We start from the raw sequence: 19138 nt of genomic DNA on the forward strand, positions 1-19138 counted from the left end.
TTTGTTTGTTCATTTTGTGGGCTGCCACATTCTTCCATCTGTCCTTTGGAAACAAGACAATAGTAAAATATAGATCTATTTATGTAGTTCCCCTACGTGTCATGCTGTGTCAGATCGTGCATATTTAATCTTAAAGCTCCACTCATTCTTTATGACCTGAATTTTTTCTTCCATCAGAATAGTTGCATTTTCGGCAACTTTCCCATTTATGACTCTTCTGTCATGATCAAGAAGAATAGGACCAAAGTCCAGGCGGTGTTGGCGCACACCTTTAATACCAGCACTCGGGAGGCAGAGCCAGGCAGATCTCTGAGAGTTCGAGGCCAGCCTGGTCTACAGAGTGAGATCCAAGACAGGCACTAAAAACAACACAGAGAAACCCTGTCTCAAAACCCCCAAACAAAAATAAAAAAGAATAGGACCAAAAAGTTCCAGCACTCTCAGAAGCAAAGCTGCTACTATTTTAAGTTGACTGGCTATAAAAGGCTGGAGACAGTTAGAAAGTGGGGGCCTTGGAACTGTTGCTACCTCTCCATAGAGGACAACAGAAGATTCATTCTTCAATGCAGAACACTTTGAAAACAGAAAAAATTGCTATTTGCAACCATGTCCAATCAATTGGTATACAATGTATCTGTCCCAGGTGCACCTCAGGGTATGACTACCTATAGGAGGAAACGATGCTAAGGTTTAGCCATTGCTTACATAGGATCTTCAAGAATTTCTGGCTTTTAAAGTGATGCCAGAAACACTTGTTTTGTAGTATAATGCTAACTTCAAAATGCCTGCTAATAAATTAATTTTAATTCTTATTAAAAACTAAAAACATATACAAACCCATATATGTCAGCCAGAGACTACCTTTTCTACAGTTTGAAAACTTAACGGCTAATGTTACGTTCTGTTATTTCTCCCTGAATACATTTCTATACAATTGTTTTTTTTTCTCCTTATTTTCAATGTCTTTAAGTATGTACAGAATGAGACCTATAAGAATTATTTTTATCCATTCAAGCCTTTAATAATCATTATGGAAGACTGGCCCTTAATAATCATCATTGTAGACAGGCCTACCTCAGCTCCCATTTCAGCACTGAGCATGAACTTCTATAGCACCTTGCTTACAACAAGTATGGCCCTTGCCTGTTATAAATGAAGCATCTTGACCCTCCCCTTTGCAATCCTATTCCTAACTTCCCATTGCCAATGACAAGCACCTGGAAAGAAGTCTTTCACGACTGGCATTTCTACCTTTAGATAGAAAGCTACCTTTGTAAATGTACTAAGTATAAGACTATTGGCAAACATTAAATAATTACAGTCTTATATCAGTAAACATACAACTGGTGCACAATTTCATAAATAAATATGGTCCTTGTAAAGCTACTGCAAATCTCAAAGCTAGGTATAAAATGTACCGGCAGTGGTAAATATAAGATTAGTGAAATTTTCATAATTGCACTATTTTGTTAGGAAATTAAGGAATTTTCAAAGTGAATCTCTTTAAATGTTATATTTAATACATGCATACTCTTTGCAAAAACACCATCCACAAATGAGTAAATGCATCAGTGAAAGCAATACATCTTCCAGAGTTAAAATTGTGCTTATATGCTGTACAGTGATTTTACTTGCGTGTACATATTTAATAGGTGTATAATCTTCTACTTTGAATGAGAGTCATCATATATGCAGGCTCCAAGAACTGGCAAGAAAATAAACATTAAATTGAGTTTAAATGTGCTTCAAAATTGATTATAGCAAATTACCCAAAGTAAAGCTATATTTAGAAACAAACCTAGGAAATCTTTCGGCCAACCATGTAAGTCTCCTGACTAACGATGTAAAAATTCATCCCCCAGGGCTGAGAAGAATACTTCTGAGCCAAGTGGAAAAGTAATGCAGACCCTTTCTGATTTATGGTTAAATAAAACAGCACACCAAAAAAATCTTGCGTCTTAATCCAACGGCTCAGTTTCAATAACATATTTCTCAAAATTAACAACCAGCTACTTATTTTTGTGATTGCCCACTTGTTCATAATTGACATGGCAGAATTCTTTGCCTGGCCTGCATAGGCTTAAGGACCTCAGACTCAAAGGGCTTGGCTCTTCTTTGTACACCTCTCATAGACCCTCACAAAGCCTCTATCCAATGCATCTTCATAAAATAATGTCATTATTTTTGTAAGTTTCAAACTGTTTTGTCTGTTAGAACAGGATACATCTTCAAAGGGTTTTCTGTATGTAGGCAGTGCCCTTTCTGATTCAAATGTATTTCAAATTAATTTTATTCTCATATTCAACACAATGTTTCAGGGAGTGGGCTAGATGGCACCTGGGAACTATGTCTGATGACCTGAGTTCAACATCAGGAACCCACATGATAGAAAGAGAGAAAGTACTCTCACAAGTTATCTTTTAACCACCACCACATACACATGAACAAAGTGGTCATGGTAGCAAAGATGGACATTATGCATGGACTCAATGACATGGACTTCCCGCTCCCCAAGGCTGACCCTGCTACAGCTGCTGAGTGTCAGCTGTACCAGAAGCTGAGATCAACAATGAGCTCCAGATACAGCATCACTTCCTGGAATGAACAGTCAGTAATCAGGGGGAATGCTGACTACACTGGACAAATTTCTGTGTGGAAAGGACAAGACTTTGTCTTTACTGGAATGGATCCTTATTCTGGTTATAAATTTGACTTTCCTGCATGTAATGCTTTTGCCAAAACTGTCATCTCTGAACTTACAGAATTCCTTATCTACCATCATGATATTCTACATGGTATTGTTTCTCACCAAGGAACTCACTTCACAGCCAGAGGAATGTGACAGTGGACCCATGATCATGGAATTCACTGTTCTTTCCATGTTCCCAACCATCATGAACCAGCTGGACAGACAGGAAGATGAAAGGACCTTTTAAAGACACAGTTACAGAGCCAATGGGGTGGAAGGCAGCCTGGAGAGCTGAGACAGGGTTCTTCAGAAGGCAGTATATGCTTTGATTCAGTGTCCAATATATGGCATGGTTTCTTCTACAGCCAGGATCCAAGGATCCAGGAATTAAGAGGTATAAAATGGAATATCTCCATTCACCATAATCCTAGTGACCATGAGAAAAATTGTTCCTTCCTCTTTCTACAACCTTAAGTTCTGATGGCCTGTAAGTTTTGGTTTCAGAGTGGGGAGTGCTCCTGACAGAAGACAGAACAAACATTCCATTGAACTGGAAGCTCAGACTCCCCCCTGGTCACTTTGGGCTTCTCATGTCCTTTAGCCAACAGGCTAAGAAAGGAAGTAGGAGGGGTGACTGATCCAGATTACCAAAGGCAATTTGGATTGTTTCTCCAAAATGAAGGTAAAAAAGATCGTGTTTGGAGTGGGAGAGATCATTTAGAGCATCTCTTGGGGCTACCATGTCTTGTGACTAAAGTCAATGTGGAGCTACAACAATCTAACCCAGGCAGGATGACAAAGGGCACAGATGCTTCAGGAATGAAGATATGGATCATCCTTCAAAAAAAAAAAAAAAAAGCCAACCTTGTTTCTGTAGTGTAGTGGTTATCACCTTTGCCTCACACACAAAAGGTCCCCGGTTCGAAACCGGGAGGAAACATATGGCTCTCCTTTAGCAGAGTGAGATCCAGGAAAGGCGCAAAGATACACAGAGAAACTGTGTCTCAAAAAAACAAAACAAAAAAAAAAGTAGAAGAAGCCAGTATCTGTCTGCTGAGGTGCTAGCTGAAGATGGAATAAATATAGAACAGGTGGTAGAGGAAAGTAGTTATGAATACTAGCTAAGGCCACGTGACCAGTTGCAAACATGAGGATTATAAATGACACAAGTGTTTCTGTCATATTTTGTAAGAATATGTTCACACAGATATTTTTGTTTTCTTTCCTTTATTTTTTTATCATGTAGTGTAACATCAATTAAGAGAATATTAGTGGTTATCATGTTTAAGTTAGAGATCCAAAAACAATGTCCTTCAAGGGACATTGACACCTATTCTAAAATTTATAATGCATTTGTAGTTCTATGAGGTATGGTTATATCATGTTAGGTGCAATTATCACCTGGTTACTGTTTTCATTTAGAAATTAAGTGTGACATAGAAATAATTATGTGTCAAGTTGACAAGAGGTATACATATATTCACATACATGCAACAGAAACACTCATAAGCATGAGTTCACCTGTCCATACACAAATGAAACAATATGTGTGTGTGTGTGTGTGTGTGTGTGTGTGTGTGGTAGGTAGGTATTGTTCTAGATTATTTGATTACAAGTATGCATTGTCACCAGACCTACATATACCTGCTAGGGCAATGTATATAAAGTTAGTCATAAATTAATAAGACAGGTAACATCTCTACCAGTAGCAAAAGTTTCAAGGTTCAAGACTTTCTGACTGATCACAATAAGTCTTTTGTTCTTCATAGATATAAGTCACTCGGAAATGAGAAAATTGAGAATAAGCAACTAAAAACATCAGTTTAATGAATATGAGATCAGAAATTTGAAGCCCAGATTCTAAGCCTTTGTAAAGGATTAATTAATTACACCTGAGATGATTAGGACAATTTCCTACAATATATTTTGTATGTTTGTGTATGTGATGTGTGTGTGTGGGGAGGATGTTTCCATATGTGCACATGTGGAATTCATAAGTTAATGCTGGTCCCTTCATTCATTGCTCTCCACCTTATTTTTAAGGTAGAATCTCTCAGGGATCTCTGCACCCTAATCTAATATGGGGATTGCAGAGACATGCCACTGCACTGACTTCTGTGTATATGCTGGGGAACCAAAGCCAGATCCTCATATATACACAACAAGTGCTTTATCTAACTGATCCATAGCCAAAGCCTTCATAGAACATTATATTTATTGCCATCTACTAAGTACCTATTATGGGCCAAATGTTATACTACATATAAACATATCATATATGACAGAATGTTTTCCAGAAATTCACAGACTAGTAGAGAAAATCTAATTAAAAACAAAGTCATGCTCAATACGGATTTAGGAACACTATTAGGGGCATATGGAATGTGGGCATGAGGTAGGCTCCTACTTAGGAGTGTAAGGAATGGCTTCACAAGGGAGAGGCAAGTTCTATTGAGGTCTGAGGAATAAAACTGGACTGACTGATAGCCAGAGTGAAGTTCATCTGTGGCTCAGCAAGTGGACAGACATAAAGGTTCTATAGCATTATTGCATACACATGGATACTGGAGCTGAGGTTTTCACAGAAGTAGGGAAAGTTCCTTAGTCTAGTCAGAAAGGTCAAGATCCGTGTAGCCTTGAAACAATGATAAGCTTTTAGCCCATGTGGTGTGCAGTGCCACTGCGACACTATGAACTGGAATAAAATAACCAGAAGTCTGATTTGAAAATGCCATACTGATGCTCAGAATGAGCAGGATTTTATGAAGCACCATAGCAGACAAAGGCATTCCAGACTGAACCAGGATAGTGTGCCTTATGATATGCTTAAGCAAATATAGTGACATAATGTAAGGAAGTCAGGATTAAAACAAAATAAAAAACATCCCTTGGAGTAAATTCAAGGGGGATTCAATCCCATGCACAAGACCTGTTGGTTCTACAAGAGACAACCAGGGGCCGGGCGGTGGTGGCGCACGCCTTTAATCCCAGCACTCGGGAGGCAGAGCCAGGTGGATCTCTGTGAGTTCGAGGCCAGCCTGGGCTACCAAGTGAGTCCCAGGAAAGGCGCAAAGCTACACAGAGAAACCCTGTCTCGAAAACCAAAAAAACCAAAAAAACCAAAACAAACAAACAAAAAAAAAACAACAAAAAAACAAAAAACAAAAAAAAAGAGACAACCAGGGGATAACATGACCTCATCTGGATTTTTTGAAGGATAAATCTAGCAGAAATCAAGAGGAATGATTGTCAGTAGACAACCTAGGGAGCAGGTTTTGGAGTAGTGCAGGTGTGTGTGGGGAAAAAAGAGCAAGAAATGAAGCAGTAAGGAAAATGGAAAGAGGACAGAGAACTTAAAAGAACTCTTTGTAGAAACAGCATGACTCAGATTCCATATAGAGAGGGACGCACATGGGCTGGAGCAGAGCTAGACTATTTTAAAATTGCCTGTGTTCTTGTCATGATTGCCTTGATTTACACAGTGCATAATGTGTAGATGAACACATTCCTCAAATAGTATGGACTCAAAAAGTTCCCTGTTTAAATTCAGGGTGGAACTAACTGTAGATGGGCAGGACCCAAAGGTAGCTGACAAAGAGACAAGACAATGTTCTGGGTTCCCAGTAGCAAACAACTAACAAAGGACAATGTGCCAAGTGCTATGTATCAAGAATGAGGAACACAACAAAAATATACATAAGGAATTGGGGAACTTATTTTTGGGTACTGAAGCCTGAACAGATACTGCAATTATATAGTTAAAATACAAGTCCGGCCTACAGAATCAACACAAAGATGGGAATGAGAAAAAAGACATGTGATCACGGAAAAGGAGATAATCCCTCGCTGTTGCTTTAAAAGTCTCAGTAGAATAAGGCAGGCCTGATGACTTAGTAACAAGCTAGTGTTGCTTTGTGCATGGCTCCTTATAGGTGCCCAGAAACAGGTCCCCAAACCCACAGAGAGCTAACCCTGACATGTGACTTGCCGAACATCACAAAACACTGTGGGAGAAGAAATTTCTCAAGAGGAAAAGGAACTGCGATTTATTGAACATTTATTTCCGTGCCAGCAACTGTGACAACTGGTGACAATACTGAAATTTGGATATTATTATTCTCATTTTACGAAGCTGGGAAACTAATATTCCTTTTGCTTTAAATTTCAGAACTAAGCAGTAGATAAACTGAGTCTATCTTGTTTCATTACAAAGCAGAGACACATTTCTGGCATCCCGTGCTTGTTCCTGGAGCAGTAGAGCATGCTGTTCGTTCTCTCCCTCCACCTCTCTCTCTCTCTCTCTCTCTCTCTCTCTCTCTCTCTCTCTCTCTCTCTCTCTCTCTCTCAGAGAGATGCTCTTGGCAATGACATTCCATGTATCTTCTCAATCAAAGAAGTGGCTCTGTTTTTCAATGTCAAGAGAAACTGAAGCCATAATCTCAAAAAAGATAAGAACAAGAATATATGGTTCAGCTGCCTTCCCCTATTCCCCAGTACTCTTAAGTCCTTGCCCTTCCTGCCCTCTTTGTGAATCCAATATTGTTCTAAATGAAGCAGCCACTACCAGACTTTTCTTTCCCTGCTGACTAAAGTCCACCTCGCTGCTGACTTCTTCATCTTCTCTTTGCTGGTGACTGGAGGAGCAATTGTTAAACATGCTTGGATTCATCTAGACCAAGTCAGGGGCAAAGGGTCATATGATTGACAGCTTTCCAGTTCTGTAGAAACTATACATATGAGAAGATCAATAAATCATTTACAGCCATTAGGTCATGAGCATGGATTTCCTCATCACTTCACAGTCTAAGCTCCGGCATCTGCAGCCCTTTGAGAGCTGACTTCTGGAAGTTCAATCCAGGATGCTGCCAGAAGTGATACAACCAAAGTGGTGCGCAGTGGGCCACTTGTCATTTGTCAAAGAGGAAGCAATCTGGATGGTCGCTCTACAGACTTCACAATATTTAAATAACTTGACATATCCTTTATCATAAGAAAATAAATTAGCTGCTGTCCTAGGGAGCATTAATTTATTTTCTACTAAACTATACGAACTATTACAATTGTCCAAGTACTGAGAACCATACTAAATCTTTAGAAGGTAGACTTCATGCATTCACTCAGGACAAATCAAAAAACTTTTTCTTTTTATTTTCTTACTGCTTTAAACTTGATAGACAATAAAAATTTTTATTAATTCACGGATCTTCTGTAAATCATGCTAAGAATCCATGAATTTCTTTTATTCCTGGATCATTTTATTTTAGGCAATTGTATATTGTTGCCCCTGAGTATTTGAAGTATGATTTATTAAACATTGCAATGCAGCTTTTTGATGAACTATAAACTATTTCCTATAAAAGACAACTTTTGCTTTTTAAAGACACAGTCTCTGTGCTTGATGTAAAGAAACCCTAAGTCATCAAGCCCCATGATGTGGATGATCCAGGTACAGGACCTTCATTCTTCTTCCATTAGAGACCTTCAGTGGCTTTTTGAAGTGTGAGCCTTCCTTTCTGTCTTAAAAACAACTCAGTTTCTATTGTACTACTCCACCCCATAAACCTCTGAAGACAACAAAGCATTTGTTTATCCTTAGAATACATTTTAGAAAACAACATGTGGTTGGGAATGTTATTACTCCATTGACAGTTAAATGTTTAAATAGCCAGATCACACATTTAGAAATACAGCTAATCAGAATAGAATCTGAAGGTCACAATACTCCACTGAGTACTGGGAAGTGCTGGGTTGTGTGTGATGAGCTTCATAGTTAGCAAAACCTCTCAACAGTGGATCTCATCTCACATATACCCAGAGCACATGGCAATGACAAGGAAGGCAGACTCACATTACAACTGAAATAGCAAACAGACACTACCTGGGAATCAACATGGAAGACACAGGGCCCAGCTGTTTTCCTGTCTTTACATCATTAGCTGTGAATCCCCTGAAACCAAAACCATGTTCTAACCTCATGATACTTATTTTCCAAGTCACAGCTTAATATAAAGTAACGTGTTAGAAAACGTCTGAGATATCCGGGCCACGAAAGGCAGGAAACCCTGGGAAATCATAACTAAAATTTAGGGAGCACTGAGTCCTCAGTAAATACCTGTTCAAACACTTAATTTTACTAGAGTAATCCTGAATAAGAGGAACAGAGCAAAGAAATGCAGAAGGATAAATCAGGAAATAGATGAAGGGGAGGAGAAACATAAAGCATGTTTCTAAGTTGAAATAAAAAAAACATAGTTCACACACATCTATCATCTATCTATATCTACCTATCTATCATATATCTATCTCTGTCTGTCTGTCTCTCTATCTATCTGTCTATCATCTGTCTATCTATCTATCTATCTATCTATCTAGTAAAGTTTTTCTTTCAAGAAGGTGAAAGCTATGGCTGTACTAACATTAGGTCATCTCAAATGAGGAGATGCTCATTTCTTGCATGCTGGATTGAAAAAGATAGGACAATAAGCAAAAATTAGCTCTGTAATGAGATACCCATGTCTGGATGTCCAGCAACTTGGGCCCTATCACTTAAAAAGCCTCTGACCTTAAGCAACTCACTGACTTTTCTGGATTTGTGTGTTGTCATCTGTAAAATGAGACAATCATCTCATGAGATTTATATGCTAATCTTTGAGAAGTTCTTGGCAGTTAGTGATAGCTCAATAAATGATAGATGGAAGGTGTTAAGAACAGTGGACATTTTGAGGCCCACTGGGACAATGGGCCATAAAACTGACAGGATGGTGACTTAGGCATGGGGCTTTATTTCACTTTCTGCAGATCTTCTACAGTTTGCATAGTAAGTTCACTGTGAGTGCTTTAGAGATGTTAAAAAACAGGCCAAGGCCTCTCTTAGGGCTAAAGAGATGACTTGGTGGGTAACAACATCTAGGGTCAGTTCCCAGCACCGACATTACCTCAAAACCATTTGTAACTCCTGTTTCAGAGAGGGTTGTGTCTTCTTTTGGCCTCTGTGGGCACCAGGTAGGTATTTAGTGCACATACATGCATGCAGGCAAAACACTTACACACATGAAATAAAAATAAAATTCCAGAATGGAGACTTTAATAAAAGCCATATTTTGTGGTTGAGTGATAGTCTTAGTTCACCCCCGTTTTCACCATCCCCTCTTCCCTTTCTGGCTATTTCCTGAAATACTGATCTAAACTATATTCTGGCCTTATTTTAAATCCATGCAGTGGAAATTTCATTGATCGGGTATGTAATTTGTTAAGCCTGTTCGTAGCTTCCTCATCCCCAATAATTCTGGGTCTATTCTGCTTAATTCTAGACTCAACCTAAAGCAGAGGTTGTTTTGGTCTTGGGGCTATTTGATCTGATAATGCATGTCCATTAACTGTGCAATTATATGTGAGCACAGAAATAGTTAACATATAATGTGCAGTGATTCTTGGAAAACACTAGAAGCTCTGAGCCCAGATTCTCCAAGAGCAAAAATAGCTAAAGCTGAGCAGTATACACACGATAATCATTACTTACATCCTCTCCTAGGCTGTTCCTAAGAGAACTATGTCCACTCTTTATATGACTATACCACACCCATTATGAGTCCAGGAAAAGTGGCTCCCTCAACTCTGAGTTTACACTTTTGCTGTAAGTATGTACATCCAAAGATATTTGACCAAATTTAGGGTAAGGAGAAGTTAGGAGGGAATGTTTTGGGGTCTCTGGAGTAAAGAAGCCCTCCATCTTCTGAGACTTTCCCTAAGCTGTCCCTTTCTTCTGTGTAGGATTAGTCATGATGTCAAGCCTTGCAACTGCTATGGCTGCTTCAATCTTGAAGATAAAGCCCTGTAGAAAGCAAACAGAGAGCTAGGGAATTTCAGCGAGACAGAGAGCTTCAGTGGAACAAAACAGTTCAAGTCCACATAGCGCCTCTGGACCATTCCGTCAGTCCCTTCACTTCATCTGTTAACCTCTTAATCAGTTGTGGTTGACAGTCCTTGAGTTCACAAGAGACAAGGCAGCCCCTCCACATCCCACAGTCCTGTCTAACGCTGTCTTTTCACACATGCGCACTGTGTGCTAACCTCTCAGCACTTGAGTTCCTGTCTCTTTTTATAGATGTATGCTGAAACATCTCCCGACCGGGAAAATAGCAGGTTCTTTGTGCTTTTTAAGAGTCATGGTGAAATATAGTCACTGGTGACTTGCACTCCATTTAAAAAGGGAGTGACAGAGGAGCCTCTCCGAGGAAATGCCTCCTACTTCGCTATTTATGGATGAAGGTTCAGCCCAGGGTATAGTATAAAAGAGTAGTTCAGGATAAAGGTTTTGCAGTCTGATCACTTAGGTATAGATCCTGATCTTTTGGCTAGTAACTGTTAAACCAAACCTTAATATCTTATATAAGGCACTAAGATAATGATGGTATCTATACTTACTAGATAATTACAAGAAAATGACCTAATAGATGGAAATAATTTAGCACAAACTCTATCATAGAAAGAACATTCAGACATTTGTCTAAAACTATAGAATATAGCACATTAAACAAAACAATCTTTTGAAAATTTTGAAATCAAAATGTCTTAACTGTATGTAATATAGAACTTTAAGGCATAGCTTAAAAGATAGTATACAAGACAAAAATATTTAATCCAGGATGTGTTTTATTTAATATGATTTTTAAATTTACCATTTTTAATTGGCATCATGGGAATTAATTTTCCATACAAATAAAATACATTGATATATGTTCATCCTTGTGCAAGTGTTTTACAATTTTTTGTACTGCAAGAATACATACTTATGGTCATTTTCTGTTATGTATCGGAATATACATTTAAGAATTTTATTAGAGGATAGATTCCATGGCTGGATCCTGCATATGTATTCCAAGGGGTTACATTTAAACTTATGGGGGAAAAAAACTCCATTTAGACTTTAAACACAAAATTATAACTCAAAGCAAATGAGCAGATAAAATGCATATATTTGGGATTTTGATTCAAGTAATCAAAAACAATGATATTCTACCCAAAAGGCAAAAAGTAAATTGGCAGTCACCACTAATCCACTGAACTTTGTTGCTGGAATCATACAGTGGCTTAGCTCAGGGATTTTTGCATACTTTTATTTAACAAAACCTTTTCAATCATTAAATTAATATACACACTTTGAGCAGAATATAAATTAACCTTTTTGATGCTGCTTCATCTGTTCTGAAGGCTTTAACCAGGAAGAGGTATGATTTGATGCAAACGGGAGAAGCAGTGTAAGTTCTTATCCTTTGCTTGTAACTGGGTACATTCATGTTCACAGATTCAGTCTAGATTGAAGTGAAAGTCAGAGATCCATCAATGATAATTTGAGCTCAGCCCTGCGGCGTGAAACAAGCAGGCCTTTGCTTCCTCAAAGACTCACTTTTCATATAAAAAATTTTTCTAATATCCACAGATCTCTTCTATATTGTTATTTTATTGTGAGGATATGAGATCAAAGGTGCTATTGTAGCAATTTTTAGATGTGCAATTTAATGGCATTCACACTGATAGGCACCCAGGGACTGAATTCTCTAGATACTGAAAACAGAAACTATATACCTATTTGACAACAATTGGTCATTGTGGCCCATAGACAGAGAAGCACCATCCTGAAGTCTGTAGAATTTTGAATCTTCAGAGGACCTTATAGGAGTAGGCATAGATATTACTTAGCATGGAGTCTACAATGCTCACTAATATAGCAAACGTCTGAACTTCCCTTTTTAAGAGTGGACAACACCCCACTGTATGTACACATCTTTTTTTTTTTTAAATTTTTATTTTGCAGTACAATTAAGTTCTACATACAGGCACAGATTCTCTTGTTCTCCCCCCTCCCGCCCCCGTCACCTTCCCCCCAGCCCGCCCCCCATTCCAATCTCCTCCAGGGCAAAGCCTTCCCCACAGACTGAGATCAACCTGGTGGACTCAGTCCAGGTAGGTCCAGTCCCCTCCTCCCAGGCCGAGCCAAGGAACCCTGCATAGGCCCCAGGTTTCAAACAGCTGACTCATGCAATGAGCACAGGACCCGGTGCCACTGCCTGGATGCCTCCCAAACAGATCAGGCCAATCAACTGTCTCACCCACTCAGAGGGCCTGATCCAGTTGGTGACCCCTCAGCCATTGGTTCATATTTCATGTGTTTCCGTTTGTTTGGCTATTTGTCTCTGTGCTTTATCCGACCTTGGTCTCAACAATTCTCTCTCATATAAACCCTCCTCATTCTCGCTAATTGGACTCCCAGAGGCGCAATCGGTTAGCGCGCGGTACTTATACAGCAGTATGTACACATCTTTATTCATTTGTCGGTAGACACATGTTTTCATGTTTCATTTATGGTGAGTAACACTGTGAACATGGGTCAACACATATCTCAGCCTCTGCTTTTGCTTCTTATTGGCATATGCACAGAAGTGTGATGTGATGGAACCCATGGAAATTCTCATTTTAATATTTTTAAGGAACTGATGTTGTTTCCATAGACTATACCACTATGCTAACAGGGTGTAAATGTGTCAAACTTCTCACATACTCCACAAAAGTTGTAATTTTCTTTTTGAAAATAGTAAGAATCTTCATGAGTGTGAAGTGGTACTTCATTGCACTTGTCTTGAAACTCACTAAAGATGAATGACGTGTATAGTCTCTTTCCATGTGTTTCATAGCCATTTGGATACTTTCTTAGAGCGATGGCTATTTGATTTCTCTGATGATTTTTAAACTCTGTTGGTTTTTGCAGCTGTCCTTGCAGCTAATTCAGACATCATCTTTCTCACCACTGATCCCTTCACAGATAGATGCTTTCTAAGCATTTCTCCAATTCTGCAGAATGGCATTTTATTCTGACAGTATCTTTTGATGAGCACTTTTAAAATGTTTTGTAAGGATCCTAATAATCTATTACTTTGAGACCTCTAACAGGTGTCATATATTTACAAATAAAACAATGAAGTTTCAATTAAATGAAGATTTTACTCTGTTTGCTTTTCAGGCCTTGAGTTTTAAGTCTTACATTTTGTCTATGAATCTCATTCTACTTAGTTTTTTAGCATGCTGTTAGGTAGGAATACAACATCATTCTTTTTCAAAGTTAATATCTGTTTTTGCCAGAACCATTTGAGGAATGATCCTTTTGAATGGACTTACTACCCATGTCAAGTTTTCAGACTTGTAAAAAATAAATATATGTTATAGAAGATAAATTCTGTAACTCACATTGGAAAATTATTAAAGTTAGTATATGTATTCTGTTTTTACTTACTACTCTAAATTAAACACCCTCAATATTCACATTAGAACAACTATAATTTATAATTGTAACCAGAAAGTTGGCTGCAGATAATAGTTTGGCCAATATCAAGGGATTACTTTTTAAGAATTGGCCATATGGAATTTTCAAAAAGATATATTGCATATTTTAGTATTATTTGTAAGCTGCATTCTTTATACCACTATATTTGTGTATGTGTTATAGTATGAATCTAGAATGTTCTCTACAGGCTCATTTGTTGAAGGCTTTGTTCCCAGGGCAACAGTGATCAGAGGTGACTAGAACATGAGGTCTCTAATGTCTACAATAAATTAATCCATTAAATGGTTCTAACTGAATAGATAGTTGAAAAGTGATAGAAACTGTAGTATCTTGGGACAAGGTGCAGGAAATAGGTCTACTGTGTCTGTGTCTCAGAGGCTAAGTCTTGTCCCTGATCCTGCCTCTGCTTCTCACTACTGAGTTAAGCAGCTTTGCTTCACCTTAAGCCCTCCATTGTCTTGCCTCAACCTGAGTCCACAGAAATGGGACTGTGAGTCTAAAGCTCTAAGACAGGGAACAAAACAAAGATTTCCTATTTAAGTTGTTTTTCTCCAGCATTTTGTCACAGTGATGGAAAGCTAACACATGTATACATACCTGTTTGACAGAAGGGCTGGGCAGTAAATCTTTGCCACAGTCTTGCTGCTCCAGCACCTAAAACCTGTAAATATCCCAGTAAATAGTACTGCACATATTGGAAATATAATCTCTGATGGGATGATGGATGGAAGTCAAAATATAAAAAAGAGAGTGAAGTAGCAAAAAATTTCACCACTTCCTAAGATTGGCCAGCACTGTTTGCCTCAAAGGCATTCTACCAGAATTAAGGTAAAAGTGGGGGGAAAAAAGCATTTTCAGAGAAGGTGGTATAAATAAACCTGCACAAGATCAATGCTTAAGCTTTAGAGCTGGGTTTGACTGCGTGTGTTCTATTTCTGTAGATGAATTCAAAACAGTTCCTATCCAATAGAAGTGACTTAAAGTTGCAAAGACCACTGGAGTCACATCTGGATTTCTGACATATTTTGTCTATCTCTTCACCTGTCTTCTTCCTGTCAGTCTGGTAAGCATGTGAAGATGAGTTCTTTTTTTCCCCCATTGGATATTGATTTATGTGTATATTTAGTCTAAACATCCTATCTATTTTTCTGTAAAATAAAAATCTAAATATACAAATATTAGAAAACTAAAGGAAGGAAACATAAGAGAAGGTTATCCCTGCATAGTAACTATGTGGTAGATTCATGCTACCATGAGAATTCAGGAAGTTAATGTTTGTCTCCATAGCTAGAAATAAATGACACACATAAAACAATTCTGAGTAATGCAACTGCTATTCACTTTCCACCAAAATCATTCTCGTACATAGGCAACATGACTAGTCCTTGTCATATTATGGCATAAAATATCTCATGGCAGAAAACGCTTTCATCTCAAATAATTGCATCCATGCATGCAGATACCTCCCCTGGCTGATATCAGTAGAGAGAGATGCATATTGAATTCCATCTAATGGAGATCACTGCATGGAAAATCAAGCCATCAGCAAAGAAGTGGTTATGGCATGATCATTTCTGTATTGTGTGACATGTTCCTGGAGTACTGTCAACAAACATAAACTTTAATCTTTGCAAAGAGAGTTTCTGTAAACTGTGTGTCACACTAATGCCTTTTATTTTGCGTGGTGCTTTTCCCCAGAGAAATTTCTTTTACCTTTATTTCTTGCCACAGTTGCAATTCATTTCTGACTGACATGCTGACAAATCTATTCAATTCCTTTATATTATTGTACAACCATTGATTATTTCAACATATTTCAGCTCTATCGTTTTCCTTTTTAGAATAAATACTGTTCCCATTGTCTGCACAGATGGCTTGAATATATATTCAGGTTCAAGGGGAAGTACATGTTCCATATATTAGGCTTGCCATGTCTAATTTAAATCTGGTAGCTTGACTTTGGACAGCTAACAGAAATTTTCCTTATCACCAAAAATGTCCTTTAAAATTTAAAATTTATCAGCACCAATATAGCATAGTTTTAAGACCAATATGGTCCATCTGTTTATGCATAACAAGTGAGCAAAATGCTGAGATACTGATGGAGTCTTAAATTAAATATTATGTCAGATTAAACCAATCCCCAGATGGGAAAGTGAGTCTAATATTTCCACTAGATGGCTAGATAGCACACCATCTACTCTAGTCTCTAGTCTCTCTCTCTCTCTCTCTCTCTCTCTCTCTCTCTCTCTCTCTCTCTCTCTCTCTCTCTCTCTCTCTAAGTCTTTTTTAAATTTTCATCCTAAAGTCATTCTACACCAAGTTGCTTACAGCTACATTATAGTTCTCTATTCACCTTGACTTCTGGTTAATTTATGAGCGCCTCTCTTTCTGCCACTTGACTCCCCACAGGCATTCATATTCTAACACATCAATGCTTAGCTTCCTTTCCTGCTTAAATGTGATCATAATGAGTGGGAGACAAGGATACATTTAGAGTTACATTCCATTTGGAACGATGACTATATTTCTTGTTTACATCTCTGAGAGCAAGGACCTTGCTCGCCTAAGACAGCACAGCTCCAGGTAAATAATATGTACCTGCTAACTGATAGAAGTTAATAACCTCTCATGAAGTTGTTGGCATATATACCTTTATTTAAGTTCTGGTGTAATAGTTCAAAGAATGTCCCTGAGTTTTACTTCCTAGGAATATTGTTTCATTTTCATGCGGTTGCATTTCTGAAAGTCAGTTATTTGTTGTTGTTTAGTTGATGTGCACTATGATTATTGGCTTCATGTTATTTCACACACAACGACTTATTTTTTCTTATTCTTACTACTATTATTTTTGCAATGCTGTGGATAGAACTCCGGATCTAATGAATTCTAGTCAAAGATTCTATCCCTGAGACAGACCCAAAATTTCTAATTATTCTTAAATGGAAAAAAAGAAAGAAAACTTTAACTCAGAACATCATTTTTACTAATACTTTAATATACATGCCAGTCTATTAGAGATGTGGAGGAAAATTACAGAAGAAAGAAGGAGGGGAATAAAATATATCAGTAAGCATATCTCAAAAGGTTATCAGGGATCACTCTTTAAGTCTCTACCTAAAATATACATAATACACACACATCTGTGTATACATGTACGTATGTAGTTTAAATGAATGGCTACCTAAACATGATCTGAGCAAGGAAAACACCAATACCAATGTGGAAGGGGAAGCTCATGATGTCTTGAATCTAGACAAAGACCTACAAGCAATTAAGGAATCTGAGGAAGGTAGAAATGGTCTTCTTTGGGGAAAAGCATATTTCTTTTTTGTTTTTGTTTTGTTTTGTTTTTAAATGGTTTTATTGGTTATTTAACACCAAATGGTCATCCCTGGAAAACATATATGTATATAAACATTATATGGACTGAGCAGGTTGCATTTATATATGTAGGAATGTAATAACAATTTTTTAAAAAGCCATAAATTTGAAAGAGAGCAAGGAATGGGGTACTTGAGAAGAATGGAGGAAAAGACAGAAGAGGTGTAATTGTATTGTAATCTCCAAATATTCTTTTTGAAAAATGTAAAAAGTACATCCTAGTGTAGGGCACTAAGGTGAAGTAGAAACAGGAAGATCTCAGCAGTTTGCTAGCCAAAATGGTGGAAGTTCCAGGTTCAGTGATGGACCCTGCCACAAACAATAAGGTGAATATTGGTAGACAAAGACTTTCATGGATCTCTAGCCTACACACACACACACACACACACACACACACACACACACACACACACACACACACACACAGAGAGAGAGAGAGAGAGAGAGAGAGAGAGAGAGAGAGAGAGAGAGAGAGAGAGAGAGAGAGCGCTTATCATACTTTGTTCTGAATTCAATGGTGCTGCTCTCTGATCCCAAGGATTCTGAGATGGATTTGCTGGTGAGGTCCTCACAGTCTCACAGAGTGCTGGGAGATAATCTGTTGCTCCACATTCAATTGAAATCTTAGTTCTATACTGTAAATATCACTGAAGAAAGCAGCAGGCTACAGCTGTGTTGATGGCTACTCTCACAAACATGTCAGATCTCTGAGTCTTAGTTATACTGAGGGTTGACATTATTTTCTGTGCTTCATTGTCCTTGTGTGTTTCTTTGCAACATGGGAGGACAAAAACAAAACCCACAAACACTATGGCTTTACTGATCAGTTTTCATTATTTTCCGCAGTTAATTAAACCTAGTCAAGATCATGTAAATTTACACTATAACATATCCCAATGACATCCTTGTTTCTGTAATATTTCTGGGTAGGTATTTATTTACTAATCTACTTTGAATTGTTCTTTTGAAACTGACAAACCCTAAACAACAAGGAACTCTTAGCTAAGATGAGAGGAATACCATCAAATGAGCACCTTGCCCCCATTTTGTTGTTAATTCAATGATATTGCACATTATTTACCCCAATCAGGCATTGGTATTCGTGTTGTTCAAGTGCCGGGTAGCATTATGTTTGCTGGTCTTTAATGCCCTGTAACTCTACCGTAACCGATGGAGATTCACTTCTCGGAAGTTGAGTGGGGAAAGCATTCCTGTAGAGTGTGCCATTTCCAGACAATGTTCTCTTAATTTTTTAATGCAGCTATTATTGTGATTTATAATTGCATTGAAGGTTCTCTGTAATCTTTTTCAGAGTATGTTCACTGTTATTAGTGAAATCCTTAACTCCTTGGAAGGAATGTTTCATGAACCTATTTAATAATAGAACTTTTGTTTTCTGAAAAAGAGTCCAACCATCCATTTTTCAATAGATCCTATTTATTCTTGAAAACTTTAAGTCATGTTCTATATCAAAATACCTAACTCAGAATGGTACTACGAAAGGCTTAGGAGTAATGACAAAATGCCTATTGCTTTACATCTGTTGCTATGAACTATATCCTATAGAAGAGAATAGACAGATATGTCTTCAGTGGAGATATTGTTAAACAGATGAGATTCTATAATTTGGATTAAGACTATCTGCTAATTAATAAGTCATAATTGGGTAGAGTGTATCAAAATATGCTTTATATAACAATGGCAATAGCTGAAGATAACAATGTCTA

The 19138-nt window shown here is 37.8% G+C and overlaps 1 long non-coding RNA gene and 1 other non-coding gene across 2 annotated transcripts in view; both read left to right on the plus strand.

Moving 5' to 3' along the window:
• The first annotated feature begins 3556 nt into the window (after positions 1 to 3556).
• Positions 3557 to 3629, plus strand: Trnav-cac (transfer RNA valine (anticodon CAC)). The gene has a single exon. It is a non-coding gene; the product is annotated as a tRNA-Val (tRNA).
• Positions 3630 to 14972: 11343 nt separating this feature from the next.
• LOC131915948 (uncharacterized) overlaps positions 14973 to 19138 on the plus strand; it is a 39714-nt gene continuing 35548 nt past the window's right edge. The window contains exon 1 of the long non-coding RNA XR_009380475.1: positions 14973 to 15090. This is a non-coding gene — a long non-coding RNA (uncharacterized LOC131915948). The remainder of the gene's footprint in view (positions 15091 to 19138) is intronic.

This window comes from Peromyscus eremicus, chromosome 8a (assembly GCF_949786415.1).
Source record: "Peromyscus eremicus chromosome 8a, PerEre_H2_v1, whole genome shotgun sequence".
Taxonomy (NCBI): domain Eukaryota; kingdom Metazoa; phylum Chordata; class Mammalia; order Rodentia; family Cricetidae; genus Peromyscus; species Peromyscus eremicus.